Consider the following 26459-nt stretch of genomic DNA (forward strand, 5'->3'; position numbering starts at 1 on the left):
AGCTACACTTAGAGGGAATCTGTCAGCTCTATATCATACTCAGAGCTGCACATATGGGCAGATAGCTGACAGGAAGATAAAACAAATGAGACCTGTCTCTTAGTTGATGTCTGTTTGCAAATTTATATAAGTATGTTTTTCTTCTAAGCTCAAGTGTCATAGAGGCAGGGCTGAGCTGCAGAATTCACACCTCCTTCTTCCTCTACCTCTCCCTGCTTGACTTCCAGCACTGTGCCCTTTACATCAATCATGCATAACAGAGAAGAGTGGGAGAGATACAAGATGTGCATGCTGCAGCTCAGCCGGCCTCCACGACGCTTAGAAGAAAAACATAATTTTATAGCAAACAGCCATTGGCTAACAGACCGGTATCATCTCCATACTCTTCCAGCTCTGAGCGTGATATACAGCTGACAGATTCCCTTTAAGTATATCTAAGCTGCAATACCATACACAACCTGTAGACAGCTGCGGTGCTGTTTGGTATAAAGCCGTTTTTCGAGATAAAAATAAAGATGTTTTCCAAGCCACGATCAGCTCAGACAGCCCAGACCTATCAGTATCTCCTGCGGACAGATACCTTGAATGAAGCACTTGTTATACAGGAGCTCGGTACAAGAAGGTAGGCACTAACAGGAGTGTCACATGTAATATGGGCCCAGGAATAAGCAGCTCTTTAGCTCTTTGTTGGATGTAAAGTTTCGCTCCGTTAATAAAAGCCTTGCAATGTGTCCAGGGTTTGCTGTGTGATCAGAGGTTCTTTACTCCTGCTCATTACATGCACCAGTGGATACAATAAAGCACAGCAAGACCGGGCAGAATTCTCTCCCCCCCCTATCAAGTGAGCGTATTAGCATATGACTGCAGACCAGCATCAACTTCTGTATCTGCTGCCAAGTGGAGGGGACTGGCTTTTAACAGCTGAATTGTTAGGTCTCCACAGCACTTGCACGTCTGGAGATTTCTACAAACAAAGATGTAAACGTGAAAGCGAGTCGTCGTCCTGTATCCAGTGTGAATCCCGCCGCACATTCTCTCGTTGGTACTCAATGCTTCCTTAAGTGTAGACGCCAGATTGAAATTCACCAGGCAGGAGCCCGCGGTGGACCCGAGCCTGGTCACTTTCACAGCCGCTTCTTACTGACCTTCGGAGACTGGAAATGGCTGAAAATTTCATGAACCTTTTCATTCCGCTCTTCTCTTAAATGTAGCGGTGACAAATGCAATTTGTATCTGGCATAAAAGGTATTAAACTTTTTTTACTTTTCATGGAAAAAATACTGCTGGAGGACTCTGAAATAGGCGCCATGTAAGGCTATGTTCACACTACGTAAGTTCCGCAGAAATCACGGCCGTTGTTTCAGCGGTACTTACGTAGTGCTGCAGGCTAAGGGAATCCTGGCTGGAGTGTATACACATAGTATACACTCCAGCCGAGGTTCCTAGTGGCGCAGCGAGAAACCCTGTCAGTTCACACAATGGTGCGAGCGGCTCTGGCCGCACGCTCCATTTTGTGCTGTGGGGATTACTGATGCGGTTGCACACTGATGCGCCTGGTCCTGCAGAACCAGCCGGGATGATCTTTTCTGAGACTGGCTGTTCCTTGACCCGGCTGGGTCACGTAACGGCCGGTCTCATACTACGTGTGACCATAGCCTAATACCGGATTATTCCTGCAGGGGTGGGATGTATTACATTTACCCTTGGAAAAAATTCTTCAAATTTTGTAAAGCTCAAGTGCTCAATTAAAGGGAGAGTTGAGCATATAACCAGGTCTCTGGTTCACCTCTAAGAGATGTAAAGGAAATAGGCAAAAATCTGAACAGAAAAATGCTATAGGTTACTGCAAAATACTTTAGAGCTCTGGCGGTATGCCGTCAATTGATGGCATACCGCCGGAGTTCTAATGTATCTTTTAGTAATCACATCCCTTCTTTTATCCAAGTCCCACGAGGTGCTTGGTCTAGCATCAAGCTTCCCAATGCTCAATTGAACTATATGTTCGAAAACTAATCCTGAATGTGATATGCAAGGGGTCAAATTTGCTAAAAGGGGTATTCCAGTGTTAAAAACGTATCCCCCTATCTATTGAGACACCGACACACCACTCAACGCATTCTATATAGAGCTACAGAGAAAGCTGTACTCGGCTATGTCCGGCAGCTCTATAGAGAATAAATCAATCACATGACATTCTGGAGCAGGAGTCGGGTCCTCATTCTCGTGATTGCAGTTCGGACCCCCTGCAATAAGACACTTACATCCCTTTAAAGGTCATGGACACCTTTTTTCTTGTTGTTCATCTGTCTGCAGAATGCAAGATGAAGCAACTTTCTGTATAGTCTTCATCTAACATTTCCTACCATTTAGCTGCTACTCAGATAAAGATAAGGTAAATCCATCAGATAACTTTCTGCATTCTCAGTGTTGGAGATAACAGAAGAAACTACTCACACAGGCTGGGGAAAGAGAGGAGAGCAGATACAAGGCAGTCTGCAGGGGAGAAACATGTAGGCTGTATACAAGTACAGAGAGAAAACAGAGCTCATAAAGAAAAGCTGTAAGGCTATGTTCACACTACGTAAAACTACAGTCGTAGTTCTCGCCGCAGAACTACGGACGTAGTTTTGCGGGGTGGAACATAGCCTTATTGTCACACATCGTATGCACTCCTGCTGGGATCCCATGCGGCGCCGGAAAAAACAGAATTCCGGCCGCAGAAAGACCTGTCAGTTCACACAGTGAAGCAAGCGGCTCCGGCTCGCTTCACTCTGTGCTATGGGAAGCTCTGATGCGGCCGCACGCTGATGCGCCCGCATCAGAGCTCCGCGGCCAGAAAGATCACCCGGCCGGTACTTAAGTCCCGGCCGAGATGATCCGGCCAGGATCCGGCCGGGGTCACAGAACGGCCGGTCTCATACAGCGTGTGCACATAGCCTAAAGGTTGTAGAAGAAAAAGTAAAAAAAAAAACTTTTAATAAAGACCTAAAAAAAAAAAATGCTTTTCAAAGGTGTCCATTGTCTTTAAGACCTGGATCCCCTGTGAAATGCTCTTCTTCTGTAGTGGCTTTTCATGAAGAAAAAAAAGAGGAAGACTTGCATAGTCCATTCATATTATGGGATTAGACAATAAGGCCGCAATATTTCATCTTGTGCATTGATCTCTATTGTATTAATATAATATAAAACATACATATATATACACAGGGATAGAACAGACAGTCCTGGGCCTCAGTGCAGAATCTATTACAGGGCCCCCTGTATCATTTATGCTATTCATGTCTTTTCATATGGGCCCCGATTAGCTACAAGACTCTGATATATATATATATATATATATATATATATATATATCTCCATGAGATCTGCCTCCATGTGACGTTCACCTGTTTGTCCTCCATAACCTATTTTGCAGCTCTAACCAGCTCCCACATTTTTCTCTTGTGATACAGAGTTTCCAGCTCGCCCCCGATGAGTATCCAAATCCTCCCCTCAGAATTCTGTGTTCGCGTCACGTAACGCTTCCATGAAGCCAGCGAGAACAATTGTATTTAATTTGCACTGGAGTTAAGTCCAACAATTTCGGATTAAACCCTTGTATACACGAAATAACATGCACAGCATACACCAGATGCTGAACCACCCAACATACTGCACTCTGCTGCGCGAGACCCATTCTCCCACGTACTATAAAGAGTCAACGGAGAAATGCGGAAAGTAGTATAGAAATGGAAGATTTGGCTCCAGCTCGTAACAATGTGAAATAATGAGTCCAAGTAAGATTTGTTTCTCTGTGACCCCCATCCGCCAACGAAACACTGCGCACTCTGCTCATACGCTGGATGATTTATACAGGATGCAATATTGTTCATTTCGCTCCATTATCGACTTCTTACTGATGACTGTATGAGGTTTACTGACACATGGAATCTGTCACTAGATTTATGTTGCCTTAAAGAGAACCTGTCAGGCAGGAACCCACCTTAACCCTTAATGGAGCATCGGATACTTACCCCTTCCTCCCACTGACACTCCGGATGCTGGTCCTGAAAGTTTCTGCCGCCAGTCTTTGCGCTCATTATGCTATTGAGCAGAGATGACTGTCAGTGATTTCCTATTGACACCAGGATGATCTCTGCTCATTAGCATAATGAGCGCAAAGAGTGGCAGCGATTTATCAGCGATGGGACCGGCATCTGGAGCATCAACGGGAGGTGGGGGTAAGTATTAAACACCCCATAAGGAGTAGGGTGGGTTCTGCACCGGTCTTCTGCCTGACAGATTCCCTTTATGGCTAAGTTCACACAACGTGAAAATTCATTAACCAACAGATGTAGTTTCAGTTTTGCCACTACGCACATTATTTAATGAATTATCCAATCATATTGAAGTCTATAGAATCCCGGTTGGAGTGTATACACACTGTATCCAGTAAGACTGGCTGACATGTCAGTTTTGTGCGGCTGCTATTCAGAGAACAGTGGCCGCACAAGACTGACAAAGCAGAAAATGTAAAGTGCGGCTCCAGCTGCACTTTACATTGTCGGCTATGGTTAATTGGAATGCACCCGCATTCCAATTAAAAAGAAATTAAGTTCATCCACTGCAGTACTGGTCAGGATAAACTTCACAAACAGCGGCCTTTCTGTGACATGGCCGCTCTTTTACAGCAGGTGAACCCGGCCTAAAAGAGGGCAGTATAAACTAGTGACAAAAATTCTGAAAAGCATAATGTATTAATTACATCATTCTGTTCAGCCACTCTTCTGATATGCAGGAGAATGGGATTCATGCTGCACCCCTCCCCCCGACCTCCAGCTGCTGATTTATAGTTGACCGACTATACACAGCATGGATATTTAAAGAGATTGTCCAGGCAAAATCAACTTTTCCCCTATCCGCAGGTATGGCAGGTCACCCATGGCTCTATGTATTCTTATGGAGATGCCAGAGAAAGCTGAGTACAGGATCTTATGGCTTACTTGGGTTTCCAGCTTTCCAGGAATAAATAGAGCCCCGCGTCACATGCCGTACCTGCAGCTGTATTGATAACACTGGGCCCGATATGGAGATCAGTGGTGGTGGTGGTGGTGGGTTACAGAGGTCAGACCCCCTGAGATCTCTCGCTTTTCCCCTATCCTGTGAATAGAGGTAAAGTTGATTTTGCCTGAACAACCTCTTTAACTGAAAATCAGCAGCTGGTGCTCATAAATATACAGGACTACTGAGCTCACACACAACAGAGAGGACTTTTTGGTCCATGTAATATAAGTGATACATCATTCTGTTCAGCTTTCCTGTCACTAGTTTATGATACCCTTAGACAGACCAGAATAAACGTACTGACAATGTCTTCAACTACAATTACAGAATGATGAGAGAACAATGTATTAGGCAGGCAGTGACTGGCAGTGACAGGCAGTGGGGCTGATGAAGATATGAAGTATAATGGAGGACATGGCTTATACAGTACTGTAGCATACAAGCAGTGACAGGCAGGTCTGATGACATGTCTGAGGTTGGATCACACGTCAGAAGAAGGATGAGAGCGCGGTGTATGAGACAAGTGGTGACAGTCAGCGGTGCGGAGGTCTGATGACACTTCAGCTGGATGGTGACGGACAAGGCAGTCCGTCCGTGTTTCTGAGGGCTGATGACACTTATAAGGATGGATGACACTATGAACCAGCAGCGGAGCGATAAGATCGACGTGTAAAAGACAGGTGATGACAGTCAATAACGGGCAATGACGGGCATGACACTTCAGCTATGAAGGATAGTGGCTTATACTGTATCAGACAGGCAGTGACAGGCAGTGTTTCTGAGGTCTGATGATACTTCAGCTATACAGGGCGGTTGAGGTCTGACAACACATCTGAGCATCCATTACATAAGCTTCAATTGCAGAAGAAGGGTGAGAGCGACATGTATGTGCCAGGCAGTCTTAGGTCGCTGAAAAATAAGAAAACAAGGACATAGACTTAAAGGGGTACAAAAATATTTTTCTTTCAGATCAACTAGTCTCAAATAGATATATAATTTTGTAAATCATTTCTACTTAAAAAATATTAAGTCTTCCCATACTTATCAGCTGCTGTATGTTCTGCAGAAAGTGGTGTGTTCTTTTCAGCCTGAGACAGTGCTCTCTGCTGCCACCTCTGTCCGGGACAGAAAATGTTCAGAGCAGGAGAGGTTTGCTACTGCTCTGGACAGTTCCTGTCATGGACAGAGGTGGCAGCAGAGAGCACTGTGCCAGACTGGAAAGAATACACCACTTCCTGCAGGACATACAGCAGCTGATAAGTACTGGTAAACTTAAGATTTTTTTAATAGAAGTAAATTACAAATCTCTGGCACTTTCTGACACCAGTTGATTTGAAAGGAAAAAAAAATTGCTGGACTTGCCCTTTAAGAGAATGTTAGCCGTAGCTCTGGTGCTGCTTATCTAGCGCAGGGACATGGAAGATGTACTAGTCCTTGTGGTTATATACAAAAAAAGTATAAGTCCTCCATGTGCTGTATATGGCGGTGTATTATCTAGTAATAAAGCCTAGGCCTATGAATGCGGCATGAGGGTATACAGAGCTGTATGAATAGAAGCCATTGATGTATGATGCCAATGGTTCAGGCCATCCCTCCCTATGTATTAGTCTACCTGTCTTCTATATACAAGTGTCTCTTCTCCCTATTATGTGAGTCTTAGAATCTGACCTTGGCAGCGTTACATCTCCTCTCTGCTATATATATCAGCGGCTCATTAGTTCTCCTTCACGGCTCTTTCATCCTTGAGTCATTTCGAGAAATCTGCAAAATTATTTCCTCCCATTCCACCTGGCTGGATTTCATCTTCTCGCCTGATGATGTAAACAAGGACGAGACCACGAACAATTAAAGCATCAACATCTGCCAGTCACATGTGCGTCTCCGGGAGAGCGTGTCAGGCCTTTCCTGCGCTCGGGGTTACACGTAATGACTGCCAACAATCAGGCGTATGTTCAAAGTCATCCCCCATCCCTATGTACCTGTAAGGGGAGATGGGAGAGTCGGAGGCCTGATCACGTGGGAGGCCATAGACGGAGATAGATGGGGGGGGGGGGGGGGGTACATAACAAAGAATAAATAGGTACTGACAGATATTCCCACCCCCTAGTAATGGACAGCTGTGTGATCTGTATGCAGAACGGCAACCGATGATGTCATTTATAGAGTTGTGCTGAAACTTTGCAGAAGATGGGAAACGTTTCCAGGACAGGATGTGCTCCACAAATTGTTTTTACCTTGCACATCTGCATCAAACAGTCTCTCTAAGGCTAGACGGTGCAAGCGCAGAATTATGGAATTTCTACATTTTTTACATTTGTACCCCTGGGAAATATCGGTAAGGGTCCCATTACACAGAGCGATTTTTAACGATTAACGACTATCGCAAACGAGATTGTTTATCCTCAACCTGAAATCGTTCACCATATTACACAGAACGATGGACGTTAGATACGATGGTTACTAGGATCGTCATTGCGACCGTTACTATGATCGTTTATTCCTTCTGATCCCAGAAAAACAATGAACAATGTGCAATTACACTGAGCGATTAGTGAACAAATGCGGAACTACAGCGAACGAATGTGGAATTACAGCCAACGATTAGCATAAGATTAACGATAATTTTAGGTTCAGATCTAATTCAACGACACACGAACGATTGTTCAATCGTTGCCTGCTTTTACCCAGAACAATTATTGTTTAAATTCGAACGATATAACGATTTTTTGCACGATAATCGTCCCGTGTAATAGGGCCCTAAGTGCCACATTTCTTACATGGTTAAATAATTGATAAGGTTGAATAAGATAAAGGTCCATTAGGTCCTACTGTGTTGATCCAGAAGAAGAAGAAAAAAAAACAAAAACCCTCAGTATTGCCCCATACTGTGGAAAAAATTCTTTCCCGATTGAGACAAAGGTAGCCCAAGCCATATTGAAAAGAGGACCAATGAGTGAAGTTGAATACAAGATGATCCATGACATAAGAAGATGCTCATAAAGGAGTTTACCAGTTTCTGCATTTAACAATCCCCTAACTCTATATTACAGGTGTCAAATCTGCAGCCCTCTGGCTGTTGTGAAACTATATTTCCCATCAGGCCTGGACAGCAAAATCCAGAACACCAATGTTCTATATTAGAATATAAAGTTTAACGGAATACCTTACAATGTAGTAACTCAAGCAAAAAAAAAAACAAAAAAACAACAAACAAAAAAACCCACAAACATACTGTGGGTGTCATAACCAAAATCCATCAGATGAAGAATGGAATAAACTCGGGGTGTTAAAATAACAAACAAAAAGTCAAAAATCTTGTGATCTTCATGGAAATTTCTGCTATCACAAACCGCAACATCCCGACGCATTTCTCCAACTTAATGATGGGATTCATCAGGGGAGGCAGAAATAAAATACAATGAGTAATACATGAAGTCAATAACAATTGATAACTTGGAGCCTATGAGAGAGGCATCGAAAACCATATATAGCGGTAATGAACACCACAGTCTACACTTATTCAGGTATCCTTAGATGAAAGCAGTGAGTTTATTGTGTGTTTTAGGCTTTTTTTTTTTATCAATTTTGCCTCAATTAATTTACATGCCTGTGGGAAGCCTATTGGGTGACCAGAAAAAGTTAAAAACTACAATAGTAAAATGATCTTAGCTATAGTCAGGATCAAATAGTTTTAAAAGGCGTAGAAGCTCGCTTTCTGCAGCCTGTGCAACCATGTTGGACGTCAAACATTTCATACGAGCACGGACTAACAATGACATTCCAGGTCTTTCTATGATAAGTGCAGTATGTTTTGGTAGCCGCCACTCCTTCTGTGTTTCTCCAATGACCCCGGGATAATTCATGAACTGGTTTGGGGTGAAACAACCTAGTTAAGCGTCCTGGGTTTTTATGGGCTGACATGGAGGACTGAATGTAGAAATGATCAGCAATGACACAGCAGGGTCAGGGTGGTGACTGGGTAGATGTTCTATTCAGATTTTTAGGCATTGATGGAGATTTATGGGAACTAATCGTGTATTTCTTATGATGCCTATGAGTGTTTCTGCCTATTAAATGAATATGAGCAGTAAGTAGAGGAAAGATAGGTAGTAAGGGTGACCCTACATACTGCATATATGCTGTGAAGCTATGAATTGCTGGTGATCTCACAAATAGCTGCACTTTATATACGTCTTTGGGTATTGAGGTTTGGAAAGGTGAAGCACATTGAAATAAGCACATTTCCCTAAGAGGTATCTGACTGCAGGATCTGACTACACTTATTTGTAGTCTGTAACCATGACAACACCAGTCTGCACAGAAGCTGTACACACAAAGAGGGACATTAATGTTGCACCAGTAGGGTATGCCACAGACAAGGCGCAGACACTTACCTTTCTCTATGGCATATGCTAGCCGCAACCCCCGCTTCCTGATAGATGGATAGGGGATGTGGAAAGAGGCCTGCACCTAATTTATCAAGGTTTACATATGGAAACAGGCATAGACCATGCAAAAATCTACACCTCTTCACAGTAGGTAGTAGTAGATTTATGTGCAAGCCTTACGACAGCTACAGGTCTCACTTGGTTTGCGTAAGAGGTGGCAGAAAGTATGCCAGTATGCCAATCTTGTAATCTTTTAAGCTGCAGTGTATGCCAATATATACATGTACCAATAGACTCCCTCCATTTATTTGTTGGGTATACTGTTTGTTGCGTAATTCCTTACAGAGGCATATAATAACCAATGTATATCACTTTTACAACAAAAGCCTATTGGCAATATTCAGGATATATACGTTGGGGGAACCCCACAATATATACTATAGAAGAGAAGTAGGGTCTTAAATAGTTATTTGATTTAGCAAATTAGATTTCAAAAACCATATGGGGGGTCAATAAGCTGGAGCTGAAAATGGCATCAAAGACAAGGGCAACCAGTTGACTTCAACGGAAACTGTGTAATACTCCATTAACCCTGCTGTGGAAAAATAAATACCTCCTCCAGAGATCCCTGTAGACTTCAATGGATAGTTAGGGGTTCTAGAAGTGTTGATCAGACGAGCCTTATAACAAACGGGAGGTCACTTCAAAATATTTGTAATCTGTTTCCAGCTGCTACGCAACATGACACCATCTTACCTATAATCTGACCTATACCTGGTATAGCTCTTCTTCCTCTCCTTCGGCTTATAATCTTCCCCCATCCTCCCGTTCCTGAACCGTCTCTTTTATGTATATTCCTTCTTCAACCCCGATCCCAATTCTCACCGGACATGTTCAGGCCCGCTCAGCCTCCTTTAATGATCTTTGCTATACTCTTCTTCAATCTTAACGTGTTAAGATATTCCAATTCACAAATATGGGACCTCAAGCTGGGTTTCCTGTTACTAAGGCCTGTGATATGCAGCTGGATTTATGGCTGTTAGATAATGGAACTTTTTATTAAAAGGTGAGGGGGGGGGGGGGGGGGCGACAGTTTCCTTGTATAGAAGAAGAAAAGAAAAACTGGGAGAAAACTGTGTAGTTTACTTAGAGTCATTTGAAAGCATTGGGGCTGGCAGGACCTGAGGTCGCCTCCAATCCTTTGTCATTTTCTTTGCGGTAAAGAGTGATCAATTTTTAACAGTTATTCATTTCATTCAAGGCAATGTCCTTGCGGCCTGGACAAAACCCTGCCCCTTTTGTCTGACTGTCCGGCGCTGACAGTTTAATTAAACCCCGCTCGAGATGAGGGCAAAGGGTCACCTATTCATCAGGAACGCCTTACTGAAATATCAGCTCCGGCCCTTGTTTCAATCCCAGAATCGAGTTAATGACTTATACACCCCTCAATTAACCAGGAGGGGCGCTCCCGAGCCTTGCCCTATAGAAAAACTGTCAAATTATACTGTGACAGCCAAACACTATCGATGAGTTAAAAAAAAACTATTGAATGAAAATATATTTTAACTAGCGTCAGGGTTGAAAGTCACTTATTACTGGTAACACTCCAAAAAATTGAAAGGTGAAAGTTGGGAAAGATAGGTGGGCTATGTTGTACAGAAGACCCGCAGTATAGACGACTTAACTGCAGTCAGCTTTGATAACACACGTACTAGGGGTATCAATAAGATGTAACAGGTTAGTTTGGGTTATTATACTAATAACTAGAGATGAGCACGACTCCAGCATGTTCGAGTCGGATCGGTGGCTGATGAAGTTGGATTCAGCCTGAGGGAGTCCTGGAAAACATGGATACAGCCTATCGTCTATGACTGTATCCATGTTTTGTAGAACTCCCTAGGGCTGAATCCAACCTCTTTAGTGACCAATATTCAAATTCCAAGTAAATCTCAAAAGAGGTCATGTCAATGACAGACGATCTCAAGATTTCATGCAAATGTTGGGTCACTGTCCTGGCCACTTATGGGTCACAGTGCGACCCTATTTATTTACCTTAATACTTAGTAATCAACAAGGCAAGACATGATGACCTTTGGTCACATGACCCCTGTAATGGCCAGTACGCTGCAAATATTGATTAGTGAGTCTCTTAGACATGGTCTGAGTTAGCCGTTTTCTCTCTTTCCCCACCCATATCTCCTGGTCACAGCAGGTCTTAGTAGTGAGACCCCCTGCGGTCAATCCCTTTTTAACAAATTTTTCAGACACGTCCTAGTGTGGACACACCAATAGAAGTCTATAAGATCTGTATTTTTTTTTTGTGGACATTGCGAACGTTACCTTCCTAACGTGTGCAAAAAAAAATTCTAGCTAGTGTCATCATTTTGACCATTTCTTACATTCCCCTTCAAGGGGTCCGCAAAAACTATGGACAATACGGATGATACTACGGGTGCAGTACAGACAAATTTTTGCAGATTGTGAACAGAAAATTGCGGACAGAAAACATGGTCCAGAAAAATATACTGATGCGGGAATGTCAATTCTTTGAGCGGAGGCACGCGAGGCATCTTACTAATACAGATAGCAGGTGGGATTCCGAACGGAGTCCATGGGCAAGGGTTCTGCTTGGAAATTCCATACTGTATAAACTCCCCCACTTAAAATAATAAGACTTTGGAGTTTGGAGGCCCAATTCATATGCACATTGCAGCAAAGAAGATAAACGGATTGCATGTTGAAAATCATGTGAAAAATGCAGTGTGAACATGCCTTAGTCAATAGAAACCTTCTTAGGTATAGATAGGCATTGTCCTCTGCAAAGTTCATAGTGCCCCATGGACGCACCAACAGTTCGGGTTGTGACCAAATTCTCGTTGGACAATGGCCTAGTCCATACAACAGGAAAGTAAGTAGGGGGAGGAATCTTATCTCACCCCCTACTTTTCGGCATCGAGTACAATTTGTGTTAGTACAGCTGAGCCCAGCACAGGACGGGATACCGTAGACTGTTACGGGAAATCCTATTATGAGGCAACAATTTAAGTATGAGGCTTGCATTATGTGAAATGAATAGGCGAGATCTAATGGGTCTGTGTTTTCTCTAGTAAACTGACTATATGGCTGAGCTCCATATATCAATCTTAATAGCAGAAGTCAGTAACTCTTTGGAAGCGCACTTTCTCACCAGTCTGACTATTCTGTGCCGAGAGGCTGTGTTTACTCAGGAGCCGCCAGTCATTCCTAGCTTCACACAACGTCACTTTCTCGCTGACAGAAGAGGCAAGGAGGGGGAGAGAAAATACAAAGGAAAAACAAAACTGGGATGAAACCAGGCAAATTCCCCAAGGCGAGCTAACTAATCACCACAAAGTCACTGACCGATGGCAAGAGTCCAAATTAAGCTCCCTGCGTTACCACGGCAACGGTGGCCTTCGACGCCAGGATCTTCCATGGTGGCTTCAAATCATTTCATCACTTTTCTTGTCTCTTTATCCCTCGGACAAAACCAGAGGAAGCAATCTTAATGATGTGTTTCCCCCGTACTACAAACTCTCACCTTCTCCCCATCGATTAAAGGGGGTGTCTGTAACGCCACACAGCATTCAGCTCGACGCTTCCAAATTGCCCACATTGTTAACTACATGTAAAAAAGAGACAACAGATTGGCCCGGGAAAGAGGATTGGACTGAAGTGACATCGGAGCAGGTGCCGCATCAAGAACTTAAGAGAAATGATGGAATTATTGGGGGAATAATTTTTTCCAAGTTCACCTGCAACCGGTGTTGATTGCCACAAGCTAGTAGTGCCGAGGCTATCTCCAATTACATATAGCTTTATTAATAAATGGAATTTTTCCATAATCAATACAGGGAGTAAGTGCCTGACTGGTGGGTGTTCAACTGGGATCCCCACTGATCAGAAGATCATGGTCAATCATGTGTGTCATCACCCAGACACCGATCTCCTATCCTGATTATGGGAAATATGAGACAACTCTTTAATGGGGAGTTTCTACTTATTGTATTTATGCCACTGGGACCTCCACCAATCACTTGAAGGGGGGTCCCATGCCCCCCATACTTCTTCATCACATATATACAGTAAGGAGAAGCTTTAATGAAGCAGGAGATGGGCATGTGTTCTGGCCTTCTATTCAACATCTATGGGACTTGATGAAACAACCAAGCACAGCACTCCAGTCCTGTGGATAGGTGATAAATATTGGAAAGGAAACTCATACAAGTCAAACCAGAGTCTCTAAAACAACAGTCAACAGAGTTTTATTCCTTATGGAGGAGAGTTATGTACATATTTTTCCCATTAAAGGGAACCTGCCACCCGGCATTCTGACGCAGAGCCCGCCCAATCCCCCGGTAGAGCCCCAGATATTTAACCTTTGCTGCAAGTCCCACTCCTGGACCCGGTCCCCGGACGGAGATATTGGCGCCAGAAGGTGAGCGTGCACTGTATGCTAATTACAGGAGATGAGCCGTCATTCTCTATGGGCGTTGGACTCATCTCTGGAGCGCGCGCACAGATCCCGACGGCGATATCTCCGTCCCGGGACCGGGTCCAGGAGCGGAACCTGCAGCAAAGGGTAAGTATCCGTGGCTCCAATCTGGGGGGTTGGGGGGGCTCTGCGTCAGAATGCCGGGTGACAAGTTCCCTTTAAGCATACAACTAAGTCTCCATAAAACAAATGGGTCTTTTAAGTGAAAATTAGAGGTAAGTGAAGCTTGAGCACATGGCATTTGATTACCGGTGGCTGGAGGAGTTGGATACAGGCCTAGGGAGTCTTGGAAAACATGGATACAGCCTACGGCCTATGACTATATCCATGCTTTCCAGGCAGGCTAAGGGCTGCATCTAATGTCTCCAGCCATCGGCAATTAAATATTGCACGCTCAGATTCGGACAAACCCGAGCATGCACGAGGTTCGTTGATCTCTAGTAAAAAAAATTGATACACCCCCTTCCCCCAAGCTGGTATCTCTCTACCTAGCCAATCCCCAACTCTGTTATTAACAAGGAGCAAGAGCCCTGAAACAGATGTCAGCAAATGGGTGAGTCTTCATTTTGAAGGAGACTCTATTTTGGCCGTCCTTTAAGAGTCTTAGAGAAGAGCTGAGCTGCATACTCCCCCCCCCCATGTATCACTGCCTGGAAATAACTCACCATACACCAACTGGATCACTTGATTCAGAAACCATTCCTTTCCCCTCTAGACCCTCAACATTAAACGTTCCACTTCATGAATATATTCATTTTCCTTCAAAGACTAAAAGGTCACAATAGAAACGGGGCCACTCGGTTCTGTTTTACAATAAGCAAACTTCCTCCTTGAGTTGATATTAATTTGTTTTGGAAAAAACAAGGCACGCCTATCACCTCTTATGAGTTTCCCATGTTCTCAAGATGCTTCCATGGCCATAGGCAGTAAATATTTGCATGATTACGTTACCCAATCTCTCCGCTCTTTGATGATTTGCACTTATGTCAATTTGGACACTATGTGAGGAATGCTTTGTACGCTGGCGTTTGGGGGTCCGGGATGTCTGATGTTGGACGATGTTTAATTAACGTTTGCACGCATTTTGCTGCCTTTTTCTGCTTCAAGCATGTGTCACATATTCTATATATACAATGGCCTAAAGTTATTTTAACTTGGCACTAGTAAGTATTCTACTCAGGAAGATGCCCTTTACTAAAAACGACAACAACGTCATGCAAAAAGTGACAGTCCTGAGTGCCATTCTGTTGCTACACGGTTCGTACTTGTTCTCGACGAGGATCTAAGGGAAACTGAGCTTTCCCAGTCTAGGGTGAAGACTCTGATAGGTTTGATGATGTGGGAATGGAATGCATCCTGCAAAGCATCATACCCAGAATATCAGGATAATGAAGAGAGATTAGCCCTTGTCAAATGACAGATGTTTCTTTCTACACCAGATCGTGAAGACATGGGGGGAGTTTACGGCATCTCTAAGGCATTTCATATTGTGTTTTGCTAGCACAAAGCATCCACCCATGCAGGTTTAAGGGAGTTATACTGTTCATGGAAAACACAACATCACAAGGTATCCAGTTGTTATCGATAATTGTCCATGACATCCACATATACATTGGAGAAAAGTCCCCCAGACTTGATAATCTGGTATGGAAAGCCAACCATCTAATGATGTTAGAGGAAGAAGGTTCAGACATGTTGGATTTCAGCAGCGGATCCATTTGTTCTCCCTGGAGATAAGCCAACACTAAAGGGGTCTGACAGCAGCCCACCCAACACTCAACACTAAAAACACATGCATGCTCAGCAGAAATGTTTGTGGCGAGTATAAGGGGAACAGAAGGAAGAGTTATCAGTCAGCAGCTACTGAATATGTATAGGCCCCTTTAGAGTGAATAAGTTATGGTCTTCCAGAGACAAAAGAGGTTGCCAAGCAATAACAGCTAATATATTGTGTTAATATGCTTTAAAAAGGCACTGGCAAAGGCATGGGACATGTAAAAAATTTTTACTGGTTGGGTCACTGCTAAGAGGCCAGGAGAAGCACCCAGTAGTGTATTTCACTCCCTAGTTTGTAGTAATGTCCATCCAGTGTGCTCCATCGTAAGTCTTTGGGAGCACTGGACAGAGATAATTGACAGCAGAGAAGTGCAGCACTGGTCCTTGCTCCTTTTCCTGGTCCATGAGACCCTGACCAATCAAATATTTTAACGTGTTTTACCACCAGCACAGATGTGGATTCTTTACTGTAAGAGCAGTGAGACTAGGGAACTCTCTGTCACATGATGTTGTGATTCATTAAATACGTTCAAGGTAGGCCTGAAGGTTTTTCTTGAAAAATATAAGTTACGGGCACTAGATTCCATGTGATAGGACGTTGATCAAGGGAATTGTACTGATTGCCATTGGATTTGGGAAGGAATTTTTCTCCCTGTAATGGGGCAACTTACATCTGCCTCATAAGAGTTTTTGCCTTCAGCACGGTAAGGTTTCTTTAGGTGGAACTTGATGGACTCTTGTCTTTTTTCAACCTTATTAACTATGTTACTATGTCCCTGGGACATGTCAAAAGTTTTTCGTTTTTAATGATGGGTACATCATTACAGGTGTTACACAAGGTTCTTTGATCAGCCACACAAGATCTATCGAAGTCATTTGTCAATCATGATCATGCAAGCTACATGCCAGAAGAAAATAATAAGCCCAATTCGGCCGATTATGCTATTCACAATTTTATAAGCCAACCATGGCCAAAAATCCAACATGGCTGATCCCACTTTCGTCATTTTGACCACTATCTTATGTGTACGGATAGTCTTAGAAATGTCTGTCAAAGCTAAATCCATTTTTATTAGAACAGTGCTCAGGAATGTTACAATGGCATTTACAAGCGTTGTCAAAATCGGCGTCTTTTTTGTTTACGACTATATGAGCTTTTCCGGAAACGTGCCTGAGCTATAAAATCAGATACAACCCATGAAGAAAAAAATTGCATCTCCTTCAGCCCTTAAGCATCCATTGTCCACCATGCATTTTCACCTATATATTTAAGATTTCAAGGGTCTTAAAAAAAAACTAGATTGTGAGCCGCCTATTTTCCCTTTGGTAAATGCACTTTCAAGTGTAATATGAAAATGGTAACGGAGTAGTAAAACAATACACTCTCAGCTTATAAAATATTCAAAGCGTCCAACCTCTTCTTTCGGCAATAAAAACAAGCCATTTATTTCCTGACGATAACCTCCCTCGACTAGTAAACCAACAGCGAGCCCTTCCAAATCTGGTGCTGAATAAACACACGAGGCGAAGGCTGGCTCACCGCAAGTATGATTAATAATCCAAACATCATTTCCTAAAAAGTCTCTCCCAAGTACTCTCCATCCCATTTGTGCACTTCAAGTAGACAAGCCAGAATACGGGGAAGGGCAAAGCATTAATTATACCCAGCGGGACACAAGCCGCAGCGGTGCATAATGGAAGATCAGGAGATCCCTTCTCCTCTAAGCTCCGGGGGAGCAGAGTGCTGGGACTCCAATGTCTGGTGCCTCAGCTGTTCCCTCCGGCTGAGCCTTTTAGGAAGCACAGCAAGGATCTCGGCTCTGTCAGCCGAAAACAAGACAAATATTGTAACAAAGACAATAGGAATAACAAAAGGAATGCTACTTTGATTAGCCATGGTTACTATTAGGCGTTCCTTTCCTTCATGAACATTCCTGAATGAGGTCCCCAAGCCAGTGGTGTACAGCTGTGTTGTGCTATTTTTTTTTATCTACTTTTAAAAAAAAAAACAAGGCAATTCTATAGGGTCCTGCTGTTTTTTCAGAACGGCTATACATGTATGTTACGTCCAGTTACGCTTGAACAGATGATCCACCACTTGTTCCAGAAGACAACAGTGATTACACTGGCAGCATTACAGCCCATTAAGCCCCCACTCTTTCCGTCTGCTATCTTTGTCTTTCCCATTATGTTTGTTTTAGCCACATGTTATGTCTGTGATTTATCGCTTGTTTCGCAGGACGTTTATTGCAGCGGATTATTTTTTGCAACCTCTAGGACTAAATATTAAAGTATCATGCCCATTTATCTGCAAGTATTTATTGTATCCATACGATATGGCAATTCCAGGATTATTCCGATCATAGGCAATAGGTTAAATTAGTATATGGAATTATTCTGATATCATCATAGAATTTCCCCCGAGGTTCTTGTGCATTAAAATATACATAAATGTGCAGTCATCCTAAGACCTTACAACAAGACGGGATGAACTTTATTCACACTTGAAACACCATGGAGCAGAATGATGTAGCTGTCTCTGATGTCACGGCGGCTCCTTCCTGTCCCTACAGACCCCAGATATAAAAGTAACCTTCAAGATCGCCTATAAAACAGAAGATTATTGGAATACCCAGAGCCTTTACTCATATATAGATGGTTTCAGAAAAATGTACAAGAATGGTAGAACATCTATGCTTGGAAAAATCTAATTTTTAGGCTTTAGGGTCTGTTCCCACAGAGTAAAACCTTTAGAATCTCGCCTGCCGTCTTTTTCAATGGGATGGCTCGCGCGCTTCCACCGCACTCGGCTCAAAGAATTGACTTGTCGATTCTTTGAGCGGAGGAGGCGCACAAGCCCTCCCATAGACATACTGTTTGACACTGAGACAGGCAGGATTCCACGGCAGAGAGCTCCACCGTAGAATTCCGCCGATTTTGCTCAGTGTGAACGGGAGACTTTGTGTAGGACTGATAAATATTCCATATCTGTAGGATGTTATAGTCTGCAACCATTATGTTACCTGATTCCTGGCATTTTGATGGAGCTTGGACCATGATACACAACTCCACTAAGCCAACCAATGGCCACAGTGATTGGCTGGGCAAGCAATTCCCTGTGTCAAGACCATATCAAGAAGGACTACACAGCAGGACTGGAGGATAAGGGAAGGTGAGTTCAATTTCTTATTATTATTTTTACCCCAGAATGGGCACATTTCAATGTAAAAACTACTCCCTGGACAACCCCTTCAAAGGTTTAGAAAACAGTGGTCCCCAATTCAGGATGGGAATCCAACTTAACAAAGCCAACATACAACATATTTTTCTCTGGAGGACCTAGCATGTCAATAACTTGTCAGACAGCCCATTGATTTCAATGATCACTGTGTAATACCTTATTTCTCCTCTGGAGGTGCTGTAGGGAAATTGAACACTTGGTGCCAGGTTTGTCCCCAGATTACAGCTGATCACTAGATTTCCCAGTTTTACGACCAAACTTACTGTTCCTTACCGACAAGCAAATGGACAGCCCCTTCAAGTAGACATACAAGCCATTAAAAAAGGACAATGATGACGGTAAAAATAACATACCAAAGTTTTCACTTTCTTTGAGATAATTTTCTCCTCTAATAAGATGTCTGCTCTGTTAATGCTGGTATTAAGCCATCTCATATAACAAAACGTCTTTCAAAGCAAAAGGAAATAGGATGTGCCAGCGTTTTGCCGGGGCCAAGCTGCCTATGAGCAATAATCTCAGCTACGTGTGGGATGAAATACAACGTATTGGATAATACGAAGATGAAATCTAAGGAGGCTCTAAAGATCGTGGACTGCAACATCTGTCTATGATTTTTATGTTATGTTTATTACCAGTGTCACAGCTTGTAAAGCATCTAGTAAAAGAAAGCATATGTATAGTAAGGAACGGCATAAGGGCCAGAAAAGCAGAGAAGGGGCTTAAAGGAAATCTACAATCCCAGGTTTATGTGCTATCTGAGAAAGAGTAAGACTTCATCTAAACCTGAGAGCACATGTGGGATCCTGGAGATTGGTCAATGTGACGTTCATCTAGAAGGGGAAACTGGTCCATCTATATACTGATATTAGGGAGGTTTACCGTACAATGGTCTTTCTTTGTCAGCTTACCCCCATTATACTCGGGTTAGTGTTTTGGGGCCAATACTTTTAGCATCCCCATAACTATGGCTAATGCATTTTGCAAGAACAAACAGTGATGTGCTCTGGAGTCCCACCCATATTACAGTCATCGCACTAACTCTGGAGGAAGAGGTGGGTAAGTATTTCCTATAGTACATAGGAACACAGAAGATTTTCAGCAGAAAACAACCTCCTGGTCCATCTACAGTATTTACTCTTTTAACATATTTAAAGGTTTTAATCATGTCCCTTTCCCTTTTTTCCACCAGACGATACAGATTGAGATCCTTAAAGGGGAACCTGTCACCGGGGACGCGGGCACAGAGCCCGCCCAACCGCCCTGATGCAGCCCCCGGATACTTATCCTTTCCGATGAGTCCCGTTCCTGGAGCCATTCCCGGGACAAAGATATCAGCGCCCGAAGCCGTGCGCGCGCCGCTAAGATGAGTCTGGCGCCCATAGAGAATGAATGGCGACGTCATTCTCTATGGGCATCGGACTCATCTCAGCGGCGCGCACGCACGGCTTCGGGCGCTGATATCTTCGTCCCGGGAACGGCTCCAGGAACGGTACTTGTCGGAAAGGGTAAGTATCCGGGGGCTGCAACAGGGGGTCGGGCGGGCTCTGTGCCCGCGTCCCCGGTGACAGGTTCCCTTTAAGGGTCCTATTCCACGGGCCGACCAGGGCCCAATCAACTATGTAATGGGCCTATTCCACGGCCCGACAATTGTTAGCAAGAGCTGCAGGGACATCGTTGTTTCATACATTACCTGTCCAGGCGCAGGTCTTCTCCTTCTTCTGGTCCTGCTTTGCAGCAGCCTCGGAGCGGCCTGACTGAACTGACCAGTGATTGGCTGAGCGCTCTGTCAGCTCAGACAGGCAGCTCCGAAGCTGATGCTGCCGCATGTTTTAGGCTTTAGAGCATCCACAATTTTTGTAGCCATCTTTGGATCCATTCAATTTTATCAATATCTTAATACAGGTGAGGTCTCCAGAACTGGACACAGCATTCCAGATGTGGACTCACATGTGGAATACTGTATTATACCTCTGTGTTATACATACTTCTAGCTATACTGGTTATACCTCTAGCTTTACAGCGTAGCAGTAGAGATGAGCGGACCTTGTGCAAGCTTAAGCAAGCCCGCCATATTTTCTATCCATGTTTTTCAATACTCCCTAGGGCTGCATCCAACCTCTTCAACTGCGCGTCATCAAACGCCACACGCTTGGGGTTTGCCCATCTCTACCCAGCACACAATTGGCTTTCCCTACCGCCTGGCTGCAGTGGTGACTCATTATAAAGCTGCCAGAAATTACTACCCCTAAATCCTTCTCTTCTGAAGTCTTGGACAATACAGAACTGCCAATAGGATACTTGGATAGTGGATTCCTGTTCCCCAAGTGCATTATTTTACATTTGAAGACATTAAACTGTAGTTTCCATTGCTGTGACCACTTATAAAAACTAAAGCTAAATCATTTTCCATATTACTGACTCCTCCAGTAACCAGTAAGCAGTAGTTGCAAAATTAGTATGACCACTGGGACCACCATCATTTTCTGAACTTGGTGTCTTATGTCTGCTATTAGCATGGATGGTGTGGTGTGGGATAGTTGAGCATGGGCATTGTCCCTCATTTTAAAATCCTAAGCACTAACCTTCTACAAGTCATCTCCTCCATATAACAGATTCCATTGGTCTTCTTCTTTAAGTTAAATAGAGAGTTGTCACCAGCGCCCAGAAGATTCTGGAGACTTAAACAGTAATATGTGACATTATTTCTAATGTACTTACTCCAATTAATATATTGGAGTGTATGTTATTATTACCTGTTTTTTTTTGTGTTTTAGATTGATATGTCAGGTCTTAGGAATACATTCACACCTTCTCGTACTGTTATAATGTCAAGTTCAAGAATTTTCACAAATTACTGTAAAATGAAGAACCTCAGAATAACACATAACACTTACATAATCTAAGAAAACAACATAAGCAGCATAAGTTTTTCTATCAGGCCAACATTTGCCGAGAGTAGTACTGTATTACCTTCTGTATCACTACATTACATGACAGCTCCATTAAAGCAAATGTACCACCGGTACAACGTTTTATTTGTGTTTTACATGAATAGACTGGCGGGGATGCCAGTACTGCTGTCCTTTTCTGAATTGCCGTCCGGTTCCCACGCGCGGTGTCGGTCTATTACCGAGCGACGGCTGGGCATAAAGCACTGGAGGCGGACCCAGTGTGCCAGTCTGCCCTCCCCTCTGTGATGCAGCTCCATTGATTGTAATGGAGCCACGTCACAGAGGGAAGGGGGTTTAATCACACTGGGGGCCCAGTTGAGTGGCCTCCAGTGCTCGGTAATAGAATAGAATACTTGCTGACAATCCTGATTTTAGAAGGATAACTCTATAAAGCAGACAGAAAACTCCCAAAAACCCAAAACAGGCACTTTGAGGGTGTTCCTGTCCTTTCTAAGGGCATGGTATAAATGACAACATTTTGACTCTTAAATGTTGGCAAGTATGAAATGGGTCCAGGTGACGGAACAATAAAAGGTAATAAAAAACTAAAGGGATGCTCCGGCCCCTGCGTAGAAATGAATATGCTGCTGGGATGACTGGAAATAGAAAAAAACATACTTACCTAACCCTAATATCCTGCAGCTCCCATTTGGTTTTGTCTGGTCCTCTGATCTTATATCTACTTCCTGCTTTTGAGTTGAGCATTTGGGCGTGCTCAGCAAATCACTCCCCACGGAGGTGTCCTATCTCTATCAGTGATTGAGAGGTCCTGATTCTAAGCATTTGTCTCATAAGCAGGAAAAAGAGAGAACATCAGGGGACTGGGGCTGCAGGGCTAGGTAAGTATTTTTTTTTCTATTCCACACATTCACAATAGCCAGAATATTCCTTTAAACAAAGACAACCTAACACGAAGCTATGTTTACATTTTTCCGTATACTTTATTCAAACATCATGAAAAGTTTACAAAGTTTATGGATAAACTGGAACACGGTGATAAATCATAAAGCTTATATGTAAAATCAGACTGCAGGTCACAACAATGGTATGGACACATTAGAAGCAAAATCATTTACATATTTTTTTTTATAAGTAAAAAAGAAAAAAAATCCTGTTTTTGCAAACTGTCAGGGAATTTACGGATGGTTGACAACCATGAATGCAACTCCAACAAACTTTACTTTATAAATTTTTTTCAAACAATCTGCTTCATATCTGCCAAGAAGTTCTAAAATTGAAGCACAGACTTACAGGGTATATGCATCTGACTTACATGAGTACAATTAATGTAGTGCAAAAAACAATAAAATAAATAATAATAATAATAATTAAAAATAATAATAAAAAAATTATATTATGTTTTTCAAAACATTAAAAAATAAAAAAAAATCCAAAAGCAATAAACTGAAAGGAATATGAGAAGACAAAAAGAAAAACATTGACATCTGATATTTATAAATGGCAGGACCGCAGTTGTGTTGCTCGGAGCGGCAGACCCGCCATACAGCATTACATGATAAATATATGCAAATGTCTCTTGTTTACTACGGATGTCAGCTTAGAGGGCGGATTGAGCCAGATTTAACATTCCTTCACTGTTGTTTTTCCTGTTGCAATTGGATTAATTATGGTGTTTAGGAGAGATCAAAACAGGCAGAAAGTGACAGCACAGCCCTGTGTTTTCTAAAGACCCGGCCTTTATTGAGAAGCTCAAAGCTGGGGAGAATGGCCAGGGAACAATGTGGGAGGGCTACAAAGATTGGTATTCCACCAAATCACTAATGTCGCTGCATTGGTTTTGTGTCAGGGTAGATCCCAGCTACATTTATATAGTTGGATGCTTGAATACATGTCTCATGTTGGGTCTTTGCAGCCGAAACAATAAGACATGGGAAGGAAGCTCAGAAAGAAGAGTTGGCTTCCTAACCTCACATAGAGAAGAGTAGACATGGCTAATCTTTCAACTCTTCAGTAGTATTATAAATTCTCTACGCTCTATAAAGAGGGACCATATTGTTGTCCATGCTGCCATAAAACTCAGACTCACCTTGCCCCGATCCTCCATTGATTCCAGTCTAATAGTTGCCAGTGCTCTCACTAGGTTTTGGCTGAGGACAATGACTGACATTGCCATGTCAGAAGAAGGAAGACCCAACAGCACTAATGATAGGGAGCCATTGAACTGGCAGAGGTGGGGGATCAGGGCACTGGGTGAAAATCAAGGACATACGTCTCTGGTGCCCTTGAGGGAAATATCATTGTCCATTTAATAAAAGACAAAGTCATGTGCTGTACCTATCTAAGAACTCTATCTGAAAGTTAATAGAGGTTGTTCAGGATCCTTATCTCAAGGCCAGATCAGAGAGAGTCCCTGTCTTTGGATAACCAGTCCTGTCCCACATTACATAGACATCCTACTGATAGAAATAGGCATTGTGTTATACCTTATTTCCCCTGTGGTGGAGCTATAAGGAAATTGAACACATATTGGCAGAATTTCTCCCAGATTACAGGTGATCGCTGGGGTCCCGGTAAGGAGAGACTATGTGATCGGCTTATCGCTAAGGCACCCATGTAGGAATTGTTGTAAGTGGAAAACCATAGAACCCTTTTAGTACAGGAGGTCCCTCATGAGATATATCAGTTAGTTGGAGTATGGAGCAGTTACAAAGAGTATCTTTTTTACTGGAGGACCCATTGGGGGAGATTTATCAAACTAGTGTAATGTAGACCTTGCTCAGTTGCCCCCGGCAACCAATCAGATTCCTCCTTTCATTTTCCAAAGAGTTTGTGAGGAATGAAAAGTGGAATCTGATTGGTTGCTAGGGGCAACTGAGCCAGTTTCACTTTACACCATGTTTGATAAATCTCCCCCTATGTCCATGTATAAAACAGACAGCACATTGAGGTCAATGAGCACATGCAATGCCTCATTCCCACTCTGGGGGCGCTACAGGGAAGTTGAAGTGAGCTGCTTAGTTCCCCCCACAAATAACATCTGATTGTTGAGGATCCCAATAATAAGTCTAAATAGGATGAATTTTTTTTTTTTTAGAGATACCCATCTAACATGATGACTGTAAAAAGTGGACGACCCCTTTAACAAATATAATTCTGTCATTTTCACACTTAGGCATGCACAGCGCCATCATAGGAAGAAACAGGATTTAATGGTACAATAGTGAGGAAATCCACACAATGAAAGGATAATCTGAATTTCTCTGCCAGACACAGCTCCATCTGTGAAGGACACGCGGTAATAGTTCCTTCTCAGAATAAGTTATGCTGACAATAATTGCCTAATAACAATGAATTCTTGTGTCGCCCCGGCATTACTCTTTATTATAATGAGTGGATTAGGAAACGGTGAGAAATACACACATACGCTTTGTGGCTTTAGAAACCACCTAGACGGAATAGTAACTCCTCATTACTCCAATAACACAGTGACGATTCTGGCATAGCGCTGGATTACCGTCTAAGCGGGTGATATGTCTACACATCATAATGCCCCGTGACAGGTGCGAGCATGCAGAGTATTTATGTATCGAGCCGAGACATAGGAGACGTGTGATCGTGAAATATCTCAGAAGCTTCATTTCTAAATCTTTTCCAGTGTAACATCCGTCAGCATTGATACGTTTCATATTTATTGGCGCTGACTGTGCAGATGGTTGTCACTACAATAGGAAGGGACAACCTCCAATTCTATTAGTCTCAGGAATCATTCTTTCCAGCTCAGAATAACTCAGTCCGATTATAGAGTAGACTAGACAACCTGCAGACAATTTCTAGTATCAACTCCGCTTAGTCATTCGGTCACATGACACGCTGGAGCAGGCGTCTAGGCTATGAGGCCATGTTCACACATTGTTTTTTTTTTTGTTTTTTTTAGATCCTATATACAATCTGTAATTTTTTGTATGTTGACTGCCTGAGCTTTGCCATATGATTAGCATTACCAGGCTTAATCCAACTGTTTATGGCATGAAAACCCCTGCGATGAAGCCTGGTAATGATAATCACATGACCAAGTCTAAAATTGCTAATCCATTAGGTTATAATGTAATCAAGGAACGTAACAAAACTGCAAAAACGTGGACACATAGAAGTGACTATTGCGTTCATCTATAGTTAATACCAGAAAACACTACATGGTGGAACGATATAAAGACGAGGCTTATTATGAATGGCTTTGGCCAAGTCTAACGAAATGCATTAAATCAGGTACGTGCCCATGCAAGCTCCATAGAAAGACATTAACATTACAAAGTTGTTCCATTGAGCTCAGTGACTTTCAATGGAGCACAAAAGGCTGATTCCTCCAGCAGCAGCCAAACATGAATCTCCTATTTAACCCATTCAATGCCAGCCTTTCAAAGCAGCACAGTCACAAGTCACATTCTTTCCTGCAGAACCTGTTTCTGCTAGAGGTGCCAGGATCACCTGTGAAGGTGTCTTCACCTATGTCCCATAATCCCACAAAGGTTTCTTGCGGCATGGTTGCTTGCATATGGTTTTTTGATCCAGAAGTTGACCATAATTAC

General features: G+C 42.9%; 1 protein-coding gene across 3 annotated transcripts in view; it reads right to left on the reverse strand.

Annotated features, from left to right (window-relative positions):
* Positions 1-26459, reverse strand: part of SLIT1 (slit guidance ligand 1) — a 259852-nt gene that overhangs the window by 178602 nt on the left and 54791 nt on the right. The window lies entirely within an intron of this gene.

This window comes from Dendropsophus ebraccatus, chromosome 8 (genome assembly GCF_027789765.1).
Source record: "Dendropsophus ebraccatus isolate aDenEbr1 chromosome 8, aDenEbr1.pat, whole genome shotgun sequence".
NCBI lineage: Eukaryota > Metazoa > Chordata > Amphibia > Anura > Hylidae > Dendropsophus > Dendropsophus ebraccatus.